This window comes from Cervus elaphus, chromosome 19 (assembly GCF_910594005.1).
Source record: "Cervus elaphus chromosome 19, mCerEla1.1, whole genome shotgun sequence".
In the NCBI taxonomy this organism is placed as follows: Eukaryota; Metazoa; Chordata; class Mammalia; order Artiodactyla; family Cervidae; genus Cervus; species Cervus elaphus.
The window spans coordinates 11,222,975-11,243,867 of record NC_057833.1 but is presented as its reverse complement, the minus strand read 5'-3'; the positions used below and the strand labels follow the sequence as shown (position 1 = coordinate 11,243,867).

The 20,893-nt window shown below is 42.2% G+C and overlaps 1 protein-coding gene across 1 annotated transcript in view; it reads left to right on the top strand.

The window, feature by feature from the left end:
• The window catches only part of VEPH1 (ventricular zone expressed PH domain containing 1), a 320,038-nt gene that overhangs the window by 261,268 nt on the left and 37,877 nt on the right, over window positions 1–20,893 (top strand). The gene's annotated exons all lie outside the window — the stretch shown is intronic.

The window sequence follows — 20,893 nt, the reverse complement described above, 5'->3', positions numbered from 1 at the left end:
CCTTTCAACAACATGAGGCTAAGATGGAAAAAAGTGGTCTTGTTGTTTGTTTTAAGGATGCATTAGACCTAAAGGAAAGAAGTTTAAAACACAGAAAGAAAGAGGAAAAATAACTTTGCTTGAGCAAAGTTTCTAGAAGTGAAGAAGGATGAAATCTCCTTTATTCCACAACAATTTATGGGAACTGCTACCAAGCATCAGGTACCATGGTGAGCCTAGAAATATGAAAATAAAAGATCCAGCTCCTCCCTTCAAGGAGTTTACAGTGTAGTGGAGAAAAGAGACATGTACAACAAAAATTGAAATGCTGTGTGGCCACGTGCCTTGATGGAGGTATGCACAGGGTCCTGAGGAAACACAGGAGAAGACACCCTTGTAAGTGACTTGAAATTCAGCTTGGCCTCCCATAACTGTTCCCCAGAAGTGTTAGAGAATGAACTTGTCTTAAAGAACTAGTAGGAGTGTTGTGGGCAGACAAGAAGCAAATGACCAGTAGAGGGAACCATCTTGCGAAGGCCAAGGAGGAAGAGGGAACATGGTCCATTTGTAAAACAGCAAGTCCTCAGCTGGGATTGGGACATAAGGGGCCTGTTGGGAGTGGTACAGAATACGCCTGTAGGCCTGCACGGTCGTAGCATGTAGGGCTCGGGTCCATGCTAAGGATCTTGAACTTTTTCCTTAAGATGGTGAAGCGTATTGAAAGGTTTTAAGATTTGTATTTAGAGAAAAAATCTTGATCATGGTATAGAGAATGGATTGTGGCAGGGAAATGATTTGGGGGGGTTCTTGGAAGGTGGTGGGGCTTCCCTGATAGCTCAGTTGGTAAAGAATCTGCGTGAAATGCAGGAGACCCCGGTTTGATTCCTGGGTTGGGAAGATCCCCTGGAGAAGGGAACAACTACCCACTCCAGTATTCTGGCCTGGAGAACTCCATGGACTGTATAGTCCTGGGTCTCAAAGAATTGGACACAACTGAGCGACTTTCACTTCACTAGAAGGTGGTGAGGACTTAAACTGATATAGTAGCAGAGGGGTTGGAGGAGAATGAAAATGCAGGAAGAATATTGAATTAGTAAACTGGACAGGACACTAGTGGATTGGATGGAGCTGGAGTATAGAAATGGGAAGGAAAGGGTCTCTGATGACTCCAAGGTGCTTCGGGGAAGCCTGATGCTTGATGATAGCATTCATTGAGATAGAAAATTCCAAAGCAGCAGTTTAAGAGGTGGGGCAGATGGTAAATTTAATTTTAATGTATACATTCAGATGGTAAATTTAATTTTAACATTCTCACATGGTGCTAGTGGTAAAGAACCCACCTGCCAATCCAGGAGATGTGGGTTTGATTCCTGGGCCGGGAAGACCCCCTGGAGGAGGGCATGGCAACCCACTGCAGTATTCTTGCCTGGAGAATCCCATGGACAGAGGAGCCTGGCAGGCTACAGTCCACAGGGTTGCAAAGAGTCAGACACAACTGAAGTGACTTCACGTATACAGAGTATATGTATTCAGAGTCTAGCCAAGTGATTCACCTTGGACTAGGGGGACATATCCTTCTATGAAGTTGTGCAGGAAAAGGGTGAGAAAAAGAATAATTGTGAAAATTCTCTAAATAGTATTTTTAAATCTACTAGCTTGTTTATATGAGTCACCCTCATAACCTACCTGGTGAATAACCCTGCCTAGTTTAATCAATTAAGAAAAATTGAAATAGACAAATAGAAATAAAGTAGAATTATTGTTGAGACTTAATTAACTAGTTGCGTCTAGTTTAGAGCACAACTCTCAGAGCCTTTGAGCCAGTACGACCAGAGACCCAAGTGTGATCCCTGAGTCAGGAAGATCCCCTGGAGGAGGGCATGGCAGCCCACTCCAGTGTTCTTACCTGAAGAATCCCATGGACAGAGGAGCCTGGCAGGCTACAGTCCATTGGGTCACAAAGAGTCAGACACGGCTGAAGCAACAGAGCACACACATGCAAAGAATGATATTTCTGGTTTCAATCCATGATGCAATAATTCCAAATGCAGGCAAATTTTCCTGGGTTCAGAATCACACTAGGCATTTTAGAATCGTTGTTTTCTCACTGATATTTCTGGCATATCCGTCCCCCTTGCCAGTTGGCTTACCACAGACTGGCCTTTCCCAAGAGGGCTGCTGTTCCTGACACCAGTCTACGAAGAAACCACTTTCTAAACATGTTTAAACCTTTATATATGTTGGTATGAAGACAATTATAATCGTAGTCAGAAATTCAAGTGGTTTTCATTTTTACTTCATTGTGACTTTTTCATCCCAGATAGCTGTGGAAACATAAATGTTTATGTGTGAGGTTCTCATCTTGTTATTTCTTAAGAACTTGGAGTTTGGTAAAAATAAACGTTCAATATTTTTCTAACACTAGGTTTTCTAGAAAATCCTTGGCTGGTGATGTTGAGGGACATTTCTGGGTCATCTTCCATTTGCTTACTTTGGGGCTTATTTATTATGATTATGCTCAAACATAAATATAGATTACTTAGTTGAAGAAACATTCCCTACTTTAGGAAATAGTTCTGAGATGAGGTAAGAGAATATGTGAGATGAATTCAAGGTGTGTTGCAGAGAAGTAAAAACCACAAATGCCCCAGTCAGAATTTCTAGTTCTCAAAAGCTAAGCTTTTAGATGAAAAACCCCAGATGTTGTCTTGTTCCAGAATAGTGCCAGGGTGTAGACCTCTTGGGGCTCTTCCTCCCCAGTGATGCTTCTGAAGGACAAAGGGGTTGGAAAATCAGGGAGATTCCTTCCAAGGAATCTGGTAATGTTAGCAGTCTGGAAAAAGCACAGGATTCGCACATGGACACATGAGGATTCAAGTCCTACTTCTTGCCCAGACTAAACTACCAACCTGAGAAAAATCACTCCTCTCTCATTTCTGGGGTGGGGATAATTTATCTATGGAGTACAATTGCCATGAGGCTTAAATGCCATGTAAAAGCCTCCGGCAGAGAACCTTTGGGGCTTCCCAGTGGCTCAGTGGTAAAGAATCCGCCTGCCACTGCAGGAGACTTTGGTTTGATCCCTGGGTTGGGAAGATCCCCTGGAGAAGGGAACAGCTACCCATTCCAGTATTCTAGCCAGGAGAATTCCATGGACTGTGTAGTCCATGGGGTTGCAAAGATTCGGACACGACTGAGTGAGTTTCATTTTCATTTCACAAGAAAAAAGAAAACCTACCAATGAAATTATAACGCAGTGCCTTAATAATAGTCTAATGAATAGTGTTTTACTTCAAAAGGTCTTTTATTGATTATGAGGGATTTAGCAGGTTTTTTCTAACTTTAGGTACTGTGCATGGTATGTGATATGTAATCCTATAGATTGGTATCTATTCCAGTAACAGAGTGAAACATGGCTTTATTACATGTTGATGTCTTCCTTTCTTAGGCAAAACACTTGTTGGTTGCTTTGCTAGCCACCAAGTACAAGGCTGTAGGGCCTTGCATAACCTGGTGATAAAAGGATGAACAGGAGAAGGTGGAAACCTGTCCCATATGGAACTGTGGTCATTCCCCCACTGATGGCTCTTTGGCTAAGTAATGTCATGATTCATTCCAGTCCCCTTCTGTGCTTTTCTGTGTACCTGATAAATTTTTGTTTCAAAGTCAGATCATGGTATGATTTGTTAAGACATACTAACCAGCAGTTTATATACTAAACCTGTAGTGTTGACCATGTACATAATTCAGTTGAGGTTACAACACAAAGAGCTGGGGTCAAGTTCAAGTGACACCTGATCAGAGTCATTCCTCATGTATCATGATTGCAAACCACCACTGACTGTAAGACGCATCCCAATTTCAGAACTGATTAAAAATGGGAGGAAAAAAGTGAATAAATGATCAAAAGTAAGTACTAATTTAAAGGTTCCACAGTATTCAAAACTATATGTAAAAGTTTATTATGAACAATACATCATACAGCAAATGTAAGAATTTTAAAAATCTTTTAACATGCTTTAAAAGGCCCCAATGCATTAATTCTCAAAGGTATGAGATCAGCCATTCTTGTGCATGCTTACCCTCTCTATTAGTCATGGTTCTCCTTGTTCTATTCAGGTCCCCAAGGGATTGGATTGGTTAGAGTGGATCTCTATTCAGTCTGCTGATTCAAAGTGCTAATCTGTTCCAGATACACCTTCACAGACACACCCAGAAAACCTTTTACCAGTTATCTTATCTGGGCATCTCTTAGTCAGGTTGACGTATAAAATTAATCATTTGATGGAAACAAAGGTCGCTAATGTCCACACGCAAGCCGTGTTTCTGGTGTGTCCACTCCCTGAACGCTCCTTTATCCAAGTCCCCTTCCCCAGCAGGGATGCTCCATGAGGTATGGACCAAGATGGCAGGAGTGAGCGTCGGGGTACATGGTGCGTCTTTTACCCATTGTCACACATTGGGGAGCATGGGGGTACACTCGGGATGATGTCTGAACAGGAATCCAGTCCAGGAAGGAGGAACATATCCAGAAGAGCCCTAGCAGTCAGTCATGCCAGAGATGAGAGTCGGGAGGCAAGGCCTGGAGCTGAGTTGGGAGCTGGGGACCCAGGGAGGAGCAGGGGGAGGCATAGAGCAGCGTGGGGAGGACGGACGGTGGGCCGTGTGAACTGCAGGGCGTCAGGACGAGCCCCAGGGCTGGGCTTTTCCAGGCACCTGTCTGGGTGAGCAGGGTTCTGTGCGGTGTGCTTTGATGAGACAGGTTTCTGCCTGCTCCTGTCCATCCTTCTATCACCAGGTTACACAAGGCCCTACAGCCTTGTACCTGGTGGAACAGGCCACCAGCTCCGGCAGAGGCTTAAGCTCCTGGGCACTGCTCTGCGAACCCCGGCCTCACCAAGCAATTTCCATATTGACATTCTTCTCATTCTATATCCTCAGCCTAGCACATATTGAACTTGTCTACTTCAAAGGAAAAGCTTTCTGGGTGTATGGGGAGGGGAGCCAGAAATCCTAGAACTTTCTTGTGCGTTATTCTGTAAGATGATAATCAGACACATTGTGTTTACATAATTCCTGGTGCCTTTTTGAACCTTTTTAAAGCTTTAGTCAAATAGAAGGAAAATATACATCCTTTGTCTTTCAATCAATAAAAATGACTAGAATTCACATTAGTACTGAGAAGAAAAGGGAAACCCACTCCAGTGTTCTTGCCTGGAGAATTCCTTGGGCAGGAGAGTCTGGTGGGCTACAGTTCATGGGGTCACAAAGAGTCAGACACAGCTAAACAACTGAGAACCTAAAAGAGTGATAAAATATGCAAATAATGGAAAAATGGAAAATACTCAAACAAATGACAAATGTATTTGTTAATAGGAATTACAGACCTCACCAGAAACTTGGGAGGGGACAGATAATAGTAATAATTCTAATCTTTACTTTCAGAAGTTTTTTAGAATCTTTCTTTGCCTTGTTTTGTTTTTTAACCACCAGTCCACTTGCATCGGGATAATACACATTTGTCAGTGTGGTACACATTTATACACGTACACATCCACATATTCTTTTACACATGAGTTGTGACTGTAAAACAATTCTCACATGTAGCTTGTAGAAATCAGTCTTGTTATGTCATTGTCCCTGTTGCTCTAACTATCTACCTAATTAGGCTGGGACTTTATGTAATCAGAAGAACTTAGTGTGTCTTGCACTGTTCTTAATGGAAATTCCCTCATACACACTTGATAACCTCTGGGAATATTCTGTTCCTCCTTATTCAAAGCTATTGTAATATGAAGGAAATGTTCTAAATGTCTTTTCTGTTAAGAGAGAAAAGCAATGTCTGAGTAAGTCCATCTTTTTTTTTTTTTTAATTTAACCAAGAGCACAGTCTGGAAATGTCTATCTTAAAAGGTTAACCATGAAATATAATACTTAGGGTATGTGCGTTTAAGTGCTATTTTGAAACCATTTTAATCAGGATTCACTAAAACATTTCACAGAGGGATACCTTAAGCTTTTCCATGCAAACATCCCTTACCTATGTAATCATGTTCTTGACACCACTATACTATCCAGATATCCTCCTTTTATATCAGCCTCGAGTGAATATAAATCAAATTCCACTGCAGTGGATACTGTCATTGTGAGCTTCCTTGTAAGGAAGTCATTCACCGGCAGCATGTAAGACAGACAGGTAAAGTAGGCCAAGTTCTTCCAAGAAAGGGGGCTCGGCACTTATCATTCAGTTAACAGTATAATGGGGTGTTGGAGTCAGAAGAACCTTAGAGTACATGGGGTCCAACTTCCCTCTGCCCCAGCCATAGAGAAATCCCTTCCTTGTCATCATTGGCAGGTATCTTTCCAGCTGCTCAAACACTTCCAGGAACAGAAAATGCATTACTTTATCACTAGTCCACATACTTTTTAAACAGATATTTTCTGATCATGAAAATAATATTTATTGTATAAAATTGAGAAAACACAGAAAAAGACTATTAAAATACAACAAAAATTACCCATAATCCCCAAACCCAAAAACATCCAATGGAAATGTTTGGATGTGATTCCTATTAAGTTACTCATCCTTTGTATTTTTTTTTTTTGGAAAATTCCACCTTTTGGTAATTTCTAACCTTTGGTCTTAATCTCTCACACACAGCCAGACAAAATTTCTACTCCCTCTTCCCCAAGACAACCAAGTAGTTGATTCAAAGTATTCATCCAAAACCATGTATTGCTCATACAATACGTGCCAGATACTATGCCAAGGCATTGACTGATAAATTGTCGATGCTTTTAGGAGACTCAGTAAATAAGTACATATTTATCTATTAAGTAAAGCAAAGCAGAAAGCACCTCTTTTTAAAAAAATTTTATTGGCATATAGTTGCTTTCCAGTGTTGTGTTAATTTCTGCTATATAGCAAAGTGAATCAGTTATATACATATATACATATATATATATGTATATATGTACTCTTTTTTAGACTTCCTTCCCATTTAGGCCACCTGAGAGCATTGAGTAGTTAGTTCCCTGTGAGAACTCTGAATATTCATTGGAAGGACTGATGCTGAAGCTAAAGCTACAATACTTTGGGCACCTGATATGAACAGCCAACTCATTGGAAAAGATCCTGATGCTGGAAAATATTGAAGGCGAAAGAAGGGGTGGCAGAGGATGAGGTGGTTGGATGGCATCACTGACTCAGTGGACATGAATCTGAGCGCACTCCAGGTGCTAGTGAAGGACAGAGAAGCCTGACGTGCTGCAGTTCATGGGGTCACAAAGAGCCGGACATGACCTAGCAACTGAATAACAACAACAATTTTCAGACCCTGTGCTAGGCATTGGGAATGCTGTGGTCATCAAGATATGCCAACCTTTGTGGAATTTATATTCTAGTAAAAGAGAAAGATGTTAAAGTCTTTCCTTAATTAATTATGAAATTGCTATATGACCAGTACTTCAAGGAAGCACAATGGATAGAGATCATGAAATGAAAGGACTGACCTCGTCAGGAAGGTAAGGACAGCTTATCTTCCTTATCTGACCTGAGATCTGAAGGACCAGCAGGAGTTAATATTCTGCAGGAGAGGTGAAGGAAAAGCAGAAGAGAAGAGAGATCACAATCAGAGAAGACCACAGGGAGGAGAAAGTCACAGTCCACTGGCGTAATCAAAGCAGGCCAGCGTGTCCAGAAAACAGCAGAGAGGAGAGGAGCTCTGATAAGGATAGTGAGACGGGGATACGGGCAAGTCATGCAGGCCCAGAGGGAGAGCTATTGTCAGGCTGAAACTAGGGTGACATGATTAGATCAGCAGCTTTATAAGTCCCCCAGCTGCTGTGTGGAGAATGGGTTGTTGGGAAAGCAAGAATAGAGACTGGGAGAAAGACAGGAGGCTACTAATATAGTACAGGCAAGAGATTGTATGGAGCGGGTGGCACTGGAAATAGAAATGGACGGTTGGTGAGGTATTTTTGAAATAAAACTTACAGGACTTGGAGATGGATAGGAATCCACTCTCTGGATTCTGACACCACTCGATTAGGTGGGAGCACTGTTCTGTAAAGAGAACACTCAAGGAGGTCAGGCAGAGGGCAGGTCTTGTCTGCAGAGGAGGGGTGATGAGAGGGCGATGTCACAGACTTGGTGGAGACAGAGAAGGGGGCAGCAGACAATGTGGGGGGGTCGCAAACCCTCCTCCAGAGAGGAGGTGATAATATTCTGGGCCTTGAAGAAGGAATCCAATTTTCTTCTCTAGCAGACCTGTCTTTTCACACTCTCCAGTCAAAGAGGAGAGAGCCCATTCTAGTTTGAGGGAACCAAGTTGCCAAGGCTCAGGATTAAAGTTAAAGAGACAACATAAGTAAGCAAGAATGAGGACAGGATCACTTGTTTTTAATGACTTATTTGTGCCCTTGTTCCCAAAGTTATTTATGATTTTTTTTAACAACAACAAAAAAAAGTGTTTTAGATTTTAAAAATAACTGTGGTGGACACTGATGATGCTAGTCTGTTCAGACTGATCTCACAAATCACCCTGGACTGGGTGACATATAATGACAGCCATTTATTTCTCAGTTCTGGAGGCTGAAATACCAAGAATAAGGGGCCAGAAGATTCAGTGTCTGGTGAGGTTCTGCTTCTGGTTCACATATGGCCATCTTGCTGTGTCCTCACGTGGCAGATGAGGGAGGGAGCTCTCCGGGTTTCTTTTATGAGGGCACTCATTACATTCACAAGGGCTGTGCACTCATCTCCTGATTACTTCCCAAAGGTACCACCTCCAAACACCATCACAGCAGAGACTAGATTTAAACACATGAATTTCAGGGGACACAATCATTCAGTCTATAGCACTCATGCCTTACCAAGACCCTTCTCCAGCGAAGAACTTGGTGCTGCAGCACAAATTTGAACTAAGAGTCAGGCACAACAACAAAAGGAGGGTCATTCTACCTCCTGAGCCCTCCCTGGGGTCAGCTGAGGCTATCACTGGGGCTACATCAAAGCTCAACTTTTCCGCCTCCCCAATCTTGATTCTTCTCCACTTCCTCCCATAGGTGTTGATTCCAGGGGTACACCTTAATAAATATTCTGAACCTTAAATTCTGTCTCAGGGACCACGTCCCAGAAAGTCCAGCCAGACTGAGAGTCAATAAAGGCATAGCACAGAAGGAAACAGGCAGGAGAAGCAGGCGGCAGGCCGACTATAGCTGATTAAATGGGTGCTGTGAGGCTCTCCCCACTGCAAAAGGCAGATGGGGCTCAGAGCTGACTGCATGCTTCCACGCAGCCAAAATTAGGAGAGGCATTCACTCAGATCCATGAGTCACAGTTTCCCAGACTAAAAATAAGCCAGTCTCCCAGAGGAAGAAAATACTCCCAATATTGAGGCCCAAGAATTTTTTCCTGTGGGGCCTCCCCAAGAGAGCTCTAATATAGCAACAACCTTCCATATGTCCCGCTCAGGGCAAGAGTATGTTTCACAAGGATGTGTAAGGGTACAAACACCCTCATGAGTTCAAATAGGCAAAGAATGTGATTTTCTTTATTACTTTGTGCATGCTTCAGCTGTGTCCGATTCTTTGAGACCATATGGACTGTAGCCCACCAGACTCCTCTGTCCATGAGATTTGCCAAGGCAAAATTACTGTAGTAGGCTGCTATGCCCTCCTCCAGGGCATCTTCCTGACCCAGGGACTGAACCCCTGTCTCTTATGTTTTCTGCATTGGCAAGTGTGTTCTTTACCACCAGTGCCACCTGGGAAGCCTGGTTTATTACTTTGTATTTTACTTAGTTTATGCCTTGAACTCTGGTCCCAATTCACCTGGTGAAAAAAAATGTCATCTTAGTCTAGTTGGGGGAAACTCAACTAGGAGTAGTCTCCATCTATTCAGGTTTTTCCTAGTCCCCCTTCCCCACAACATCCCCAAATGTATTATTTATGCAACAAGGTTCATATCCTAGTTCTTCACAGTCATGAGATTTTTAACCTCAAAATTGCTACTTGAGAGACTTAAAATCCTATTTTCTGAAAGTATTATCTCTGCTGTGAGGCTCACAAGTTCATTCTGAAATTCAGAGGCTGACAATTCACTGTTATTTTCTAAGGCAATGAATGCCTCCTGAAGCCTGAATGAGGAGGTAGGGGTGGTGGGGGAGGGCAAAAACCAGTCTCAGTGATTTTTAAAAAGCCTATCGGTTAATAGATTGATTATAACATTCTGCATTGAAAACCAATAGTGCAACACTAGTATAAAAAACAAATAAAAATAATTTGGGTGAGGGGTTCAAACTATGAGGTCCAGACAGACAGTGTGTGGTAAGATGTAATTAAGTCAAAGATGCATTGATTAAAGTGTAGTTGATTTACAATGTTGTGTTAATTTCTGCTGGGCTGCAAAGTGATTCTTTATACATACATATACATTCTTTTTTCTATTTTTTGCATTTTTCCATTATGGTTTATCACAGGATATTGAATCTAGTTTCCTGTGCTATATGGTAGGATCTTGTTGTTTATCCATTCTATTGACATATGTAATAGTTTGCATCGGCCAACTCCAAACTACCAATCTGTCCTGCTACCCTCCTTCCCCCTTGGCAACCACAAGGCTGTTCTCTATGTCTGTGAGTCTGTTTCAGTTTCACAGATAGGTTTATTTGTGTCATATTTTAGATTCCACATAAAAGCGACATATAGTATTTGTCTTTCTCTGTCTGACTATTTCACTTAGCATAATACCCTCCAAGTCCATCTGTGTTTCTGCAAATGGCATGGTTTTGTTCTTTTTTATAGTTGAATACTATTACATTGTATACAGGTACCACATCTTCTTTAAGGGATGCACTTTAGAGTGGAGGAATGGATAGACTGTACAACTTTCAAGCAACCTTTCACAAGGGTCCTCCAATGGGAATTAGGATTCTCTAAGCTCTAAAGCAGATCAGTCCTGGGTGTTCATTGGAAGGACTGATGCTGAAGCTGAAACTCCAATACTTTGGCCACCTCATGTGAAGAGTTGACTCATTGGAAAAGACCCTGATGCTGGGAGGGATTGGGGGCAGGAGGAGAAGGGAACAACAGAGGATGAGATGGCTGGATGGCATCACCAACTCGATGGACATGTGTTTGAGTGAACTCTGAGAGTTTGTAATGGACAGGGAGGCCTGGTGTGCTGAGATTCATGGGGTCACAAAGAGTCAGACACAACTGAGCAACTGAACTGAACTGAACTGAAGATTTATTTATATAATATTATATTAGGGAAGAACTTTGTATATTCTATTACAAATTAATCACTAAAGGGATGTTGCCAGCAAGCTTAAATAATACATAAAGGCCTATTTCTAGGAACCCTGCCTTCCAATTAATGAGGATTATGCTAAAAGAATTTTGCTTAGCTCACAGAAAGTATCCCGACCAGGCCCACCTGTGAAGGACTGAAGGGAGGAAGAAATGAACACACCCCTCCTCCAGAGGCTGACGGGAACCAGGAAGTGTTTGACCCTACTCCCTCCCTTCCAGAGAAGCCTGAATTCTATCTCAGGCAAGATGGTTCTTTGGGGGCACAAGTCCAGTATCTTCTCAGTTTGCTAACTTTCTGAATAACGTGCTAGTCCTTGCATGCTAGACCTTGCCACAGCAACTTATCTCTTGATTTACTGGCCTGTTGTGTGGCAAGCCGTAAGAGCTTGGTAACAAGTTTTGGTGAGCCATCCAGGGGCCTTTCTGCTCGTGGCCAGCAGTTTCAGGGACCACTTGTCTTGAGGATCTTCCCTTCAGAGTTCGCCAAAATGACACTGGCTGCCCCAGCACTTCGCGGTTGGAACAAAGAATCCTTTGGGCTCCGACAGGCTCCATCCAGTAGGGTAAGTCACTCTGGTGCACACAGCTAGAAACTTTTCTTCCTCTGTTTGGGGCTTTTTCTCCAGAACAAACCTATTTGTTTTGTGTTTAAGTTGGGTACCCTGTTGAAGAGAGGAAAGAGTTGTCGGACTTTTACCTGATGACTGGTGAACCAGTTCGTTTCTTTGGATGCTAGTATTTCTGTGTGCCGTTTGTGTTTTGTCTTGAATTTCTATCTTTAAAAATGGGGAATGTTTAAACTATCCTTAAAGAAAGTCCCCTAAGGCGCGTCTTAAGGGGTCTGATGACAACTATGAATCCATGGGTAGGAGGAAGATGATACTTTCTGTGACAGTTTGGCCACAATCCCTGTTAGGATCTCCAAGAGGGGTTGGGCAGGTCATCTTGGGACCCCGTACACCATGCGCTGCCGCCCTTGCTGTGTTAATTATGTATGGTCTCCTGTATCATGGGTACATGTAAAACTCCAAGACCAAGCTTGAGCGTTTATTTAGGGTTTTCTATTTGTTCTTTAGGTTTTTAGGTTTCATTTTGTTTGGTACTGTTTCTTCATTGATAGCCAAATCAGTTTTGTGATACTTAAAAACTTTTACTCATGTCAGATGGAGGAAAGGAACAAGAAAAAAACCTGTCTGTTCTTGTCCAAGAGTGAGACATTCTAAGAAAGAAGAGAACGTTTCCATTTGGTTCTTAAAATCACCAAAAGCTATAGATAGAAATAGAATTGTCTTTCCCATAAATATGTTAAAGGCTCTAGCCATCTAAACAGATGACCTTGATTTGTCTCACTGCCAGAAACCCAATTTGAATCCAGTCTCTTTTGTAACTGGAGGGTTTTACATTGTTGTACCCGGTTCATGGCTAAAATTTTGGAATGGGAACTATGAGGTCTCTGTGTCTATACGTGTGTTATGGTGGCATTCCCAATAATAATTTGTAAAAGAACTCTATTTAATTAGCTTAAAGAAAATTAAGTGCTTATATAAATACTCAAGCATAAAAGAAACTGGCCGCGGTGAGTTTGAGGTTCATGTGATCTAGGAAATATTCAGTATTAATATCTAGTGTTAGCATAAGCTTGTTGGTTTGATACAGATATGTCTTTAGCCATCAACAATAAATATAATACTTTTAATATACTTAAGTTTACTAGAAATCAAACATGACCTTATTATGCCTGTTACAAAAGCTGTTAATTAAAAGAGAGCTAAATGAAGAATTTTGGATAAACTCTGTGGGAATAATGGTTTGGGAATATCTATCTAAAATAGTCTCTCCAGATTTTCATAACTTTAAACTAAGTTCTAAGATAAGATTAAACATAATTGAAAAAATAAATCTTAAAAGTGGCACAAAACCTAAATTTGCTCTCAAGAGGACAGAGGTTTCTTAAAATATTGAACTGCCTTTGGTAATAGATTGTGAGTTTCTTTAAGTGATCTGTATTTGCCATTGAGATCTTTTATCACTGGTTAAAACTTTTTGATATTTTTGACAAGCTTCCCAAAGATCAAGTTCTAAGTGGAGTTCATTTGACCTCTGGCTAACTTTGGGAGTTCCTGGAGGGTCCCTGGAACATCTCAAATTGTTTGCTTTCTCTCTCAGAGAGAGGAATATTAAACTAAGAGAGCTTATTTGGTTGAGTTGTTGAATTGCATAGGAGGCGTTGTCCAGTGAGTGGTGATAAAACTTCTCAGATTGTATTGCATGGATAAATTATTTTTTCTCTTTGGCTGTGTTGGGTTTTCATTGCTGTGCATGGGCTTTCCCTAGTTGCGTCAAGTGGGGGCTGTTCTTTGTGGTGCATGGGCTTCTCACTGCGGCGGCTTGTCTGAGGGCAGGCTCTAGACCACGCAGGTTCTGTCGTTGTGACTCGCACTCAGCACTTGCAGCTCGAAGGGCACTGGAGCTTAAGCTCAGGAGTTGTGGCACACAGGCTTAGTGGCCCCCTGGCATGTGAAATCTTCCCCAAAGGGATCCAACCCACATCCCCTGCATTGGCAGGCAGATTCTTAACCACTGGACCACCAGGGAAGTCTGGGTAAATGTCATTAATACACGCATTCTAGAAATTTATATGGAACTTCTAAAATTCTGATATATCCTGGTAAATGGTATAAGTCATTAATTATCTTAAAGTGTTTGTCATGGCAGTAATCAAGCTTCTGTTCAATTACATTGTAACCTCCATTGGTTGGTGCCAAAGCAAAAAAGGCATCCTTTTAATAGATCAATTGCTAGCTTTGGTTTTACAGTGGCTTTCAAGTGACTGTAGCTATTTTGTGAAGAAACAGGGAAGAATGGTGAAATCCTTTATGTGCAAGCATTTATACAATTATCAGAGAAAAGAAGGGAATGAAAACGATGATCTGTTGCTTCAGACCTTAACTTCTCTGGCTGTTAAGCCAATATATCCACGCCTTCTCTCACTTCTGCTCCTATCCAGCCCCAGTTCCTGACACAGAGGCTTAGGACTTCTGCTCCTTATAGAGGTCAATTAGAAAATTCTATGTTAGTTTCTAAGGCACTGGGACTTGGTCTGATATCGCCATCTAAGACCCAACAGGGCACCCAATTTGGGCCAAGAGCCACTTTCCAGACCTGGCAATTTCCCTTGCGCCAATATCTCTTAGGGGGCCTAAAAGCAAACAACTAGCCAGCTGGGTTTATCTTTAGTTGGAAATACTGCAGCCCTCCTTATAGGTATCTTCTACACCTGAAGGCCACTTGTCAGAACCCACAGCTGACCCAAATTAGAGCCCCAGTGAGGGAAGAAGGCCCTTATTCGAACATTACTTATTAGTGCATCTTGGCAGGGCTCTGAAAAGGAAAACCAAAGCAAAAGAGTTTGAATAAAATTCAAGAAGTTCTGCAAAACAAATGAAGACCTCTCTGAATTTTTGGAAAGGACTTATCAGGCCTACAGATGTCATACTGACGCAGGTCCCAAGGCCCCTGAAAATGTTAGAGTGGGAAATTTGACCTTTTGGGGCAAAATGCCTCAGATATCAAGAACAAGTTGCAGAAATTAGATGGTACCTTTAGAATGAACCCTTCTCAATTGGTAGATGTTGCTTTTAAAAGTATTCAACAGGGAACAATAGAAGAAAGAAGATGCAAGATGAAGCGCCAAGTTTTTGGCAGCGGCATTGGATTCCCAGAGGCAAGTAACTGGAGAGATAAGCCACTATTGGGGAAAAAACAAGGACTTACTGTAAGGAGGAGGAACAGAGGAGAACAGATTGCCCTCGGCTAAAGCAGAAGACAACAAAAGACTTGAGCATCTCATGCAGGAGAAAGAGATCAACCCTCTGAATGAAGAGGCCCAGGGTCTCCCTTGGACTTGAGGTACCTAATTCCCTACAGGAGCCCAGGATAAAATGGACAGTGGGGAATGAGCTGATGATAGACCTCACCCTGAAGTTTTTCACTGCAATAACTTGACATCAGAGTTCCACCAGAACGCCTTAAGCCTATAGCTGGAGCTCATGAAAATCCCCCAAAAGGAGACAAGAGCCCTCTCCCCCCAGGGTCTTAAAAATAACCTAAAGACTGCTGTCTGTCCTCCCCAGATGCAACACAGAGGAACCTGTCCCACCAAGGACTGAAAACTAGACTTTACTCAGATGCCTCCAATTGCAAGAAACTTCAGATAACCCATTGGTGTTTGTGTGGGCACATTTTTAGAATGAGTGAAAGCATACCCACCTGGACAAAAGAATCTTTGAGGTGGTTAAAGCCCTCTTAGGGAAATTATCCACTGATTTAGATTAAGGCATTAAAGCTACATTCAACCTGAAAAGCACAATCAACAGAAAAAGAAACTAAGAAAATGAGCCGTACATTAAAAGAGATGTCTCTAAACAGATCAAGCGACTGATTTAACTTGGGATAAGGACTTGCCAGTTGCTCTGCTATGGGTTGATGGCTACCAGAAGCAGGCTTAAATTAAGGCCTATTAAAATATTGTATGGTAGGAAATTCCCTGGTGGTCCAGTGGTTAGGACTCTGTGCTTCTGCTACAGCAGGGCTTAGGCTCTATTCCTGTGTTGGAGAGCTAAGACCCTGCAAGCCACATGGCATGGCTAAAATAAGATAAAATAAACAATAGAATAATTAATAAGATAAAGTAGTAAAGTAAAATAATAAAATAAAATATTGTATGGTAGGCCATGCGAGGTGTCTGCCCAGGCAGAAGAATCTATAAATGCTAAAAATCCTAGCAGTCACCAGTTAAAAGTTTGAATACCGACTCAGCTTTGTTCATGAGTAGGCTAAAATAACTTTGTTTAGCTCAGAGGAACAGCCTGCCCAAGCCCACCTGAGAACAACTGCAGGGAGGAAGATTTAGCACATCCCTTCAGAGGCTAATGGGAAGCAGGAAGTGTTTGACTTGACTCTCCCTTTTCAGCGTAAAAGAAGCGTGAATCCCAACTTGGGCAAGATTATTCTCTAGGGGCAGGAGTCCACCATCTCCTTGGTTTGCTGACTTTTCTAGTGAAGTCACTGTTTCTTCCCCAACAGCTTTCCTCTCAATTTATTGGCCTGTAGTTCAGAGAGCCGGAGAAGGCAATGACACCCCTCTCCACTACTCTTGCCTGGAGAGTCCCATGGACGGAGGAGCCTGGTAGGCTGTAGTCTATGGGGTCGCTAAGAGTTGGACATGACTGAGTGACTTCACTTTCACTTTTCACTTTCATGCACTGGAGAAGGAAATGGCAACCCACTCCAGTGTTCTTGCCTGGAGAATCCCAGGGACGGGGGAGCCTGGTGGGCTGCCGTCTATGGGGTCGCAGAGTCAGACATGACTGAAGTGACTTAGCAGCAGCAGAGTGCAGAGAGCAGTAAAAGCTTGGGCTCATTTACAGTACTCCCATATTTCAGATATCTGCTTGCAAAAAGCAAAAAGTTCTGAAGGTTTTGCCTTTAAGTGGAAGCCCTTTGAGAAACATGAGGTGGTCAGCCAAAATGAAAAAGCCATTATGGAAGTTATGATCATTTTGGTGTCTGTTACCAATAACTAGGGCTTCCCAGGGGGCTCAGTGGTAAAGAATCTGCCTGTCAATGCAGGAGATGCATAAGACATGGGTTCTATCCCTGGGTCAGAAAGATCGCCTAGAGAAGGAAATGGCAACTCACTCCTGTATTCTTGCCTTGGAAATCCCATGGACTAAGTAGCCCTGTGGGCTACAGTCCAGGTGGTCTCAGGCAGGCACACCACTAAGCCCAGGCAGTTTGTTTCACATTCCAGATCCCTGGCAAGGACAGGCTGGGAGTGGTGGTGAGGGTGTAGGTTGAAAGTTCAAAGGCTACTGAGGTTACAGGGACAGTAGCAGAGCAGAGAGCCTCCACTTCAGTTACAAAGTTCAAGGAGGCAAGAAGCCCCCTGAAGATGGAATTAAAATAGCAGATGCCTCAGCGCTCTGACTGCTGACAATGCTGAAAACATGAAGAGTCTCCATTTTCTGTCTGGATTGCTGTGGAGCAGACACTTTCGGTTTATACCTGCAAGGAGAGATGGAGAGATGCTTTCTGTAAATAAGAATGAGTGACTTGAAGGTGATCTATTTAAATAATCGCCTTGGGTTGTCCTTACCTCTAAGGAAAACACACAGCCCCATCCAGCAGAATGTCTTTTGGTGTTATTAAAGGAGAGTGATACCATGGCTGTGAAGTTAGTCCCTGACTTTACATATATATGTACCTGTTTTATCTTGTTTTGCAAATACTGTTTGGTTTGTTGTTTGTTTGTTTTTTAATACATCAAAGATCTATGGCAACCCTGCATCAAGCAAGTAATTTTTCTAGCAACATTTGCTCCCTTCCTGACTTTGTCACATGTTGGTAATTCTTGCCCTATTTCAAACCTTTTCATTATTATATTTGTTATGGTGATCTGCGATGTTACTATTGTAACACCTATCCACTGATGTTACTACTCTAATTGTTTGGGGGCACCACAAACTGTACCCATGTCAGATGACAAACTTAATCGATAAATATTGTGTGTGTTCTGACTGCTCCACGGACAAGCCTTTCTCCATCTCTTTCCCTCTACTGGGGCCTCCCTATTCCCTGAGGCACAATAATACTGAGATCAAGCCAATTGTAACCCTTTAATGGCATCCAGGTGGTCAAGTGAAAGGCACACATCTCTCACTTTAAGTCAAAAACTAAAAATGATTAAGCTTAATGAGGAAGGCATGTCAAATGCTGAGACAGGTCAAAAGCTGGGCCTCTTGCACCAAACAGTTAGCCAAGTTGTAAAAGCGAAGGAAAAGTTCTTGAAGGGAATTAAAAGTGCTACTCCAGTGAACACATGAATGATTAGAAAGCAAAACAGCTTTATTGCTTAGATGGAGAAAGTAATAGTGGTTTGGACAGAAGATCAAGCCAGCCACAAAATTGCCTTAAACCAAAGCCTAATCCAGAGCAAGACTCTAATTCTCTTCAATTCTTTGAAGGCTGAGGGATCAGGAAGCTGTAGAAGAAAATCTAACAGGGGCTGGTTAATTAGGTTTAAGGAAAGAAGCCACTTCCACATCATGAAAGTTCAGGATGGAGCAACAAGTGCTGAATGGAGGTGTTTACACTAAGCAACAGCCTTGTATAGAAAAGCGATGCCATCTAGGACTTTCATAGCTTGAGAGGAGAAGTCAATGCCTGGCTTCAAAGGACAGGCTGATTCTTCTTGTTAGGGGCTTATGCAGCTGGTGATTTTAAATTGAATCCAGCACTCCTTACCATCCTGAAAATCCTAGGCCCTTAAGAATTGTGCTAAATTTACTCTGCCTCTACCCATAAATGGAACAGTAAAGTCTAGATGACAGCACATTTGTTAACAACATGATTTACTGAATATTTTAAGCCTGCTGTTGAGACTTACTGCTCAGAAGAAGAAAAAAAAAAAAAAAGACCCCTTTCAAAATATTACTGCTCACTGACACTAGACCTGGTCACCCATGGGCTCTGATGCAGATGTTGTTGCTTAGTTGCTAAGTCGTTTCTCTTTGCAACCCCATGGACTGTAGCAAGCCAGGCTCCTCTGTCCTCCACTGTCTCCCAGACTTTGGTCAAATTCATATCCAGTGAGTCAGTGATGCTATTTGACCATCTCATCCTCTTCTGTCCCCTATTGAGACTAATCGAGGCCTGCAAATAGAACATCTATTCTGCAGCCCATGAATCAAGGAGTAATTTTGACTCTCAAGCCTTATTATTAATACTTAAAAATATATTTTATAATGCTATAGCTGCCATAGATAGTGATTGCTTTGATGGATCCGAGGAAAGCTAATTGAAAATCTTCTGGAAAGGATTCATCATTTTAAATGCCATTAAGAACTGTGAAACAGATCACCAGCCCAGGTGGGATGCATGAGACAAGTGCTTGGGCCTGGTGCACTGGGAAGACCCAGAGGAATTGGGTGGAGAGGGAGGTGGGAGGGGGGATCGGGATGGGGAATACATGTAAATCTATGGCTGATTCATATCAATGTATGACAAAAAAAATAAATAAATAAATAAATAAAAAGAACTATTCATAATTCATGGGAAGAGGTCAAAATATCAACATTAGCGGGAGTTTGGAAAAAGTTTATTACAACCCTTATGGATGACTTTGATGGGTTCAAGACTTCAGGGGAGGAAGTAGATGTGACAATAGCAAGAGAACTAAAATTGGAAGTGGAACATGAAGATGTGACTGAATTGCTGCAAGCTCATGATAAAACTATTTATTTTGTATTTTGGCTGCACTAGGTCTTTGTGCTTGGGGACATCTCTAGTTGATGTGCACAGGCTTAGTTGCCCAATGGTATGTGGAATCTCTTAGTTCCCTGACCAGGAATGGAACCCACAACCCCTGCATTGGAAGGTGGATTCGTAACCACTGGAGCACCAGGCAAGTCCCTGACAAAGTTTTAATGGATGAGGAGTTGCTTTTTGTGGATGAGCAAAGAAAGTGATTTCTTGATATGGAATATACTCCTGGTGAACATACTATGAAGATCATAGAAATGACAACAAAGGTTTTAGAGTATTACATACACTAAGCTAATAAAGAGGCAACGGGGTGTGAGAGGATTGAATACTTTTGAAAGTTCTACTGTGGGTAAAAAGTTACTGAACATCATTGCATGTAACAGAGAAATGGTTCATGACAGGAAGAGTCAATTAATGCATCAAACTTCATTGTCTCTTCTTTTAAGAAATTGCCAGACACCACCCCAGCCTTCCCTGGTGGCTCAGGCAGTAAAGAATCTGCCTGTAATGTGGGAGGCTTGGGTTCAATCCCTGGGTTGGGAAGATCCCCTAGAGGAGGAAAGGGCAACCCCCTCCAGTATTCTTCCCTGGAGAATCCCATGGACAGAGGAGCCTGGTAGGCAACAGTCCATAGGGTCACAAAGAGTCAGACACAACTGAACAACGAAGACATAGCCCTGCCTTTAGCAACCACCACCCAGATCAGTCAACAACCATCAACATCAAGGCAAGACCCTTCACCAGCAAAAATATTAAAACTTGCAGAAGGCTCAGATAAAGGTTAGCACTTTTTTAGCAATAAAGTATTTTTTAATTAATTGTTTGTACATTGCTTTTTAGACATACTGCTATTGCACACTCAATATACTGCAGTATAGTGTAAACATAGCTGTTTATATGCATTGGGAAACCAAAAATTCTCTAGACTCACTTTATTGCAATATTTTGTCTTGTTGTGGTGGTCTGGAATCAAACATGCAATATCTCTGAGCTATGCCTGTATATCTGCATGCCAAAGTTTCAATATTAATATTTCACCTATACAACTCCACAACAAGTACTAATATTTGAAAGGATATGTAAATAGGTGGACTAGGTGGAGGTAATGAAGATAACGGCAACCTCCTTCAAAAGGTCCTTGCACGCAACGTGCCCTGGACCCTGCAGCAGGCCACCACCAACCCACACCTCCACTGGAGACTCCTAGACACAGTTTGTGGGTCATCTGCTTGGCAGCTTATGCCACACCCAGGACTGCAGCACCCAGAGTCCC